This window comes from Bison bison, unplaced genomic scaffold (assembly GCF_000754665.1).
Source record: "Bison bison bison isolate TAMUID 2011002044 unplaced genomic scaffold, Bison_UMD1.0 scf7180017864180, whole genome shotgun sequence".
In the NCBI taxonomy this organism is placed as follows: Eukaryota; Metazoa; Chordata; class Mammalia; order Artiodactyla; family Bovidae; genus Bison; species Bison bison.
The window spans coordinates 13,041,049-13,047,550 of NW_011494752.1; the positions used below are offsets into that span (position 1 = coordinate 13,041,049).

The window sequence follows — 6,502 nt, forward strand, 5'->3', positions numbered from 1 at the left end:
AAGGATGAGATGGCTGCATAGCATCACCGACTCAATGGACATGAGTTTGGGTAAACTCTGAGAGTTGGTGATGGACAGGGAGGCCTGGTGTGCTGCAGTTCATGGGATCGCAAAGAGTTGGACATGACTGAGCGACTGAACTGAACTTACTGAATATCCAGGAAGTGAAAAAAGTAAGCCTACAAGGGACAGATGGGGATGAAGAACTGAACCTGCATCAATCCGTCATAAATGAGCAGAAGGAAAAAGCACAGGCAGGTCGCAGAAGGCCAGCTCAGGGGAAGCGTGGGCCGGAAGAAGATCTCTGTGGAGGGCAGTGGTCAATGAATTTCGAGGATCGACAGTGTCTGACATCAGCTTAGAAACTGTTTCCTGCTCTCCGCTTTTATTTTACCCTCCTAACCTCACATTTTTCAGAACAAGTGCTTATAAAACCTCTCGTGTAAGGGGATGCTTTAGCAAATGAACCGAAAAGAAGGATGGGGTCTGGGGTGCGTGGTCTGGAGAAAGAGGATGCCTGATGGAGGAGAGAAGGGACAGACACATAAACGTGTAAACTGTAGTGTGACTCAGGAATGGACGTGGGGGGATGCAAACACAGCCACCGGCAGGCTGAAGAGTGGCCCCCAAACCTGTGAAAAGTCACCTGCATGACAAGAAGGGGCTTGGCAAATGTGGCCAGGTTAAGGGTCTTTTTATTTTAACTGAACTATAGTTGACTTTCAATGTTATATTAGTTGCAGGTGTACAACCTAGTGATTCAGTATTTTTATGGATTATACTCCATATCAATTCATTATTTAATTTTTGCTATATTCCCTGTGCTGAACATCACATCCTTGTGTCTTATTTATTTTATATCCAGTAGTTTGTACCACTTAATATAGTATTTTTCCACAGAGAGCTAGGAAAAGCTCACTCTTCAGAAAAGGAGACAGATGAGTGTATGGGGGGGGCGGGTACTAAGTTCTGATCACCTGAGCATTTTGGTTCAGTAATAGGCAGTTCAAGGAGGGGAGGGATATTCCACCCCATGGGACTCTGAGCTTTCTGGCTCCTGTTCCAGGAGACACCACACATTAATGTCAAGGAAGTGAGCATGTGATGGTGGGCGGGGGGTAGTGGGGGTTACATGCCAAGGAAAACTATGACCAGGGAGAGGGGGTTGGTTTTACCTTGTTCCATAGGATTGAAAATCACTCAGGCAAGATGGAAGATGCCATCTCTCCACCATGCGTGCATGCTAAGTCACTTCAGGTCTGTTCAACTATGTACAACCCTATGAAATGTAGCCCATCAGGTTTCTCCGTCCATGGGATTTCCCAGGCAAGACTACTGGAGTGGGTTGGCATGCCCTCCTGCAGGGGATCCTCCTGACCCAGGGATCGAACCCACGTCTCTTTTGTCTCCTGCATGGGCAGGTGCATTCCTTACCACTAGCGCCAGCTGGGAAGCCTGCCATCTCTCCTCTCTAACACCCCACATCCATGAGAAGCAGGTTCTCCTCTGAGCAATTCTAGGGCCCAGGTGGGCAGGGGACTGAACTAATCATGATGTTGACAATGAGTCCACACAAACAGGAAGAAAACTCTACCAGATCTACTGATCATATGGCTTAGCGTGCCTTGTAAATTTAAACAAAATCTTCTGAACCATCTTTAATGCAACAGCTCTTTCCCAAATGCCTTACAGGTAGGTGCTTGGCATGTATTTACCGAACATAGAAGGAAAAGATTTCTTGCATAATATCACACTCAAGATCTGTGAGGATTATGACCTAAATGTCCATCTACAAGAGACTGGATAAATAAATGTTGGCATATTTATACTGTGAAGTACTATGTAGCCATGAAAACAAGAACATACTTGAACTGAATGAGCTGACCAAAGACGTTCTCCATGACATAACCTCCCATAACACATTCCAGACCAACAAGGATAGTATGCTTTCGCTTTCGTATGAAAATGTGTGTATAGACACACCTAGATAAGTGGCAAATCATGGCAAAATATCACAAAAAATTCTCTTGGAGGCATTTTAAGTAATAGAGGGTGGGACTGGAGGAGAAGGGGCTGAAATTTCCACTTGGTCTTTTAATCATTATAAAGGGTGCGATGTAAGCAACTTTTATTTTCTTCTTATTCTTCTGTATTTTTAAAAAACAAAAACCCTTTAAAAGATTCCTGAAGGGTTTTCACTATTTAAAGGAGTCATTTTGTAAAGTGAAGAAAAATAACAGCTATTATTTGCTGAGAGCTTGCTGTCTGCCAAGCCCTGTGTCAAGAGCTTTACGACATTATCTCGTTGATCCGGTCCCCTTTGGAAGTAGATACCTTATTATCTCACTTTGTGGATGCGGAGACAGGCTCATACAGGTGACGAGACTTGTTGGAGGTCCCACCGCAACAGGTGGTAGAGACAGCATTTCATCTGTGGTGTGGTGGCCGCAGAGCACCCCAGTCCCCCTGCCACCCAGGGCACTCTGTTGACTACTCCATTCAACAGCCTCCTAGCTGATGGCTCTGCTCCCCGTCTTCCTCCCTGAAATTCAGTCTCCTTAGAGCTGCCAAACCAATCTTTTAAAACCCATGAATTGGACTTCCCTGGTAGTTCAGTAGTTAAGACTCTGAACTTCCACTGCAGGGGGCATGGTTTCCATCCCTGGTCGGAGAAGATCCCACATGCTGCCTGGTGCTGCCAATGAAAAAATTGAAAAAAATAAATTAAAAAGCCCATTAATTTAGAGAAGTCCTTGGTGGTCCAATAGTTAGGACTCTGCGCTTTCACTGCCAACAGCATGGGTTCAATCCCTGCTTAGAGAACTAAGATCCTGTAAATCACACAGTGTGACTAAAAATACAAAACAAAGCAAAAAAGCCTTCCCCACCAACCCCATTAATGTAATCACAATCCCCCTGCTTTGAATCCTCCCACTGCCCATGGAATGAAATTTCAGTTCCCTGATGCTCCTCAGAGTTCAGTTCCTGGAATAAGCGATGCTCTTCCCGCACCGGGGTCTCTGCTTTCAGCTCCATCCGTGTAGAAAGCACTGACTCTGCCTTGCAGGCTGCCTTCCTCTCAGCTTTCCCATCTCCATTTCATTTGGCCCCTCAGAAAGGCCAACCTGATCTCTCCAAATAGGCCCACCTTATTATTCTCCTCCACACACCCCTGTTGATTTCTGTCACTGCAGTTACACAATGTGTAATTAACTAAACTAATTATTTTGTTTACTTATCATCTCTCTCCCTCTACTAAACAAGGGCACAACCCCTGTTTCTCATTTTTTTGTTGTTGTGTCCCCAGCACCTTGCACACAATGCCTGCATCTAGCAGGTGTTCAACAAATTCAAGGCCACGTGAATGAGCTGCCTCCAAAAATGACATAGGGTGTTGTGGTTGACAAAACACTGTCGGCTGTATTTATTATCTCTGGAAGGAGGGACGTCAGAGGAAGCTCTCGTGCAGGCTACAGAGACGATGCTGCCGGTAACATATCCCATCGGCCTCCAAACAGCTCTTCATCCTGGGTCCAGCTGTGGGTAGTTTCGTTGGTTGTCTGTCCACTCCCAGAGGCTACTTGGTAGACAGCTGGGTAAAGATGAGGATCATCTGTGATCCTGAAACAGCTCTTGGCCCACCCTGGGGACAAACCCTTCCTGGTGGCCTCCTCAGTCAGCATGCATTCTTAGCTAGCACGCATCCTCACTGGATAAGCCATTCTTCCTCCAGGGCATGCTTCGCAGAACATAGGGCACAGAGTCTTAACCACTGGACCACCGGGGAAGTCGCCTTATTTTCTGTATACTGGATACTCTGGCAGCTGGGGCCATGCTGACCTGTGTTTGCGAATTCTTAGTAATAGTGAGTGACTCGCCTGTGGACACACGTTTCCTGTGCAAACTAACCAATTCAGAGTCCTTATCCCCCTCCCCCATCTCCTCCATGTGTCTTACAGTCTGGACCACTACCCACCTGCCTTACTCACTGGACAGACAGCTAAGGACAGCCTCTGTGCCTCAGAGCCTACTGAAATTATTCAAACTATTCAAATTATTCAAACCCATTTGCCTTGCCTTGCCTGCAGAAATTACATGCTTCCCCATCATTCTGCCTGCCTCCTGACCGACCCTGGCGCTTCTCCTTGTAGCCTTTTTTGCCTTCCGATTCTAAGGGTCTGAGAATATCAGAACTTCCTCCTTCATGATAGCTATTTCCATATCTCTGTGTCTTACTGTGTTGCTGTTTTTTTAGTCACTAAATCATGTCTGACTTTTTGCAACCCCTGTAACCCGCCAAGCTTCTCTGTCCATGTGACTCTCCAGGCAAGAATACTGGAGTGGGTTGCCATTTCCTCCTCTAGAAGGTGTCTTACTATACCTTACTATAAAACAATCCTAAGCAAACGTTAAAATGAGAGTGTTTTCTATTGAACTGTGTGTCCAAAGATGCTTTTTATATCTATTGTCAGTGTTTATTTTTAACAGATTCAGTTATTTATAACAGCTGCAATACACACTCTGTGTATACTAACAGTTCCTGATGAAGACAGAAACCATGTGATATTCATTCACAAATCAATTGATTAAACTGATCCTAAAAACAAACAATGCCTCTGTGTGGAGAGCATATTCCTTATCCCAGCCACAGTCCATTGATTTTGGCTGTCAGTCACTAACTGATTAAGACATAGTCAGAGGTTTGTCACCTCTCTGCAGACTCTCCCATGCCCCGGGGCTGGGATCAGGACCCCCATCAAGAGATGGGCTTTGTTCCATCAGAAATTAGGTATCTGGGATTCTCTCTGGACCCTCTTCCCCTTACATCCTGTCTAGTGGATTATCCGAATCCTGGAACGGCTCAGAAGGAAGTATAAAAGCTCAGCACTCTCTTTATTCAGCCCCAGATGCAAACATTGTTGGGTTTCTCTGCTAGACTTGGTTCCATCATTTTTGCCAAGAAAATCAGATTATAAGGCTGCTTCTTGGAGGCCGTCGTGGCGCCTAACTGTGCCGACTGTCGGGCAGTGGAAAAGTCCTTCCTGTGTCTGAACGAACCCCCCATATGGCCCGCCGCGCCCTTCTCTTCTGTCCTGGCCTCGTCCTGCCGGGTGTCTCCATCCTTCTTGCAGACAGTTTCCACCGGCTTGCTCATTGTTATTTGTTCTCCTTCACAATATATCAAACAGATGGCTTCATCCTTTCCTCACAGGTCCTATTTTCTGGCCTTTAATCATGTTTGTGGCTTAATGTGGACCGATCCGCCGGGCAGCCATTTGTCTGAGACCTCTGTGGCCGAGGCCGTCCACGGTGCCTCCTGAGCTTGTCTGGGTTCTGGGGTTGGATGGGCAATCGCTCTTATCCGCGGGCTGGATATTAAACAGCTGGGACTCTTTGCAGCCATTTCAGGGATTTGCCCATAAGACGAGGAAGCAATTTCAGGGATGAGAAGCAATTGCTTCAAAGACTCCATCCAGTTCCCTCAAAGTGATGATGGCAGGAAGGAGCTGGGGTCGTGTTTTCAACTCCTCTACCGTTCCTGTTATTGGGTTGGCCAAAAAGTTCATTGGAGTTTTTCTGTAAGATCGTGCAGAAAAACTCGAACAAACCAATATTTTCCATTCACATCACCAGCTTGCTTGACTGGGGCTCCTGAGTGTGAACCGTACCACACCTTCTTCCTCCTCCAGACTCTGAATAGCATGTGAAAGATAACACATGCTTCTGAGTCCAGGCAGAAAAGGGTCTTCATTTTTCATTCTCTGGACATTCTCCAAGCATTTCTCATGTGCCTGGCCTTGTGCTCCTCATGGGAAAGTGAAGATGAAGGATGAGTAAGATCCAGCTACCGCCCGCCTGCCCCATCGACACGGATCTGGTGGACAGATACTAGTGAATAACTCTTTACTATCCAGGGAAGACAGTGAGAAATGAGATAATGGGGCGGGTTGTTAAGATTCAGGAGGCAGTGCACTGGAGTACATGGGTCTTCCCACGTGGGAGGGGAAGGCCTCATGATGGATGGATGGAGCTTTGGGAGTTGGTCTACTATTCACAGCATCTTTCACACAAGACTCCATTCAGTTTTAATGTCAACCCAGTGATGCAGGCAAGGGTTACAGCCATTTGTCAAGTGGGATATCAGGGTTCAGGGCAGTTGGGTGACCAACCAAAGGCCACCCAGAGGGAAGGCTGGGGATCTTCAGGGAGCCTGTCTAAGTCTGGGGGCATCACTGTGCCATCTTGCTCCTCAGGGGACTCAGGCAGGCCAGGTAAGGGCATTGCACCTGGGGCTGGTTGTCCAGTGGATGCCCAGCTGGTACAAGGGCACAAGGTGGTTTTAGCTCTAAACAAGGGGGCCTGGTCCAGCCTATGATTTTGCAGAGGGGACTCCTCATCCCAGCTGACAGGACTGTCTATGTCTGTGGTGCATTTCCCCCGAGACTGCAGATCCTCCCAGCACATGGCCTCATCCATCCTCACTAGCTCATGGTCGACCACG

At 47.0% G+C, this 6,502-nt stretch overlaps 1 protein-coding gene across 1 annotated transcript in view; it reads right to left on the minus strand.

The window, feature by feature from the left end:
• SHISA6 (shisa family member 6) overlaps window positions 1-6,502 on the minus strand; it is a gene marked incomplete at its 5' end in the record, with an annotated part of 259,216 nt that overhangs the window by 68,872 nt on the left and 183,842 nt on the right. The window lies entirely within an intron of this gene.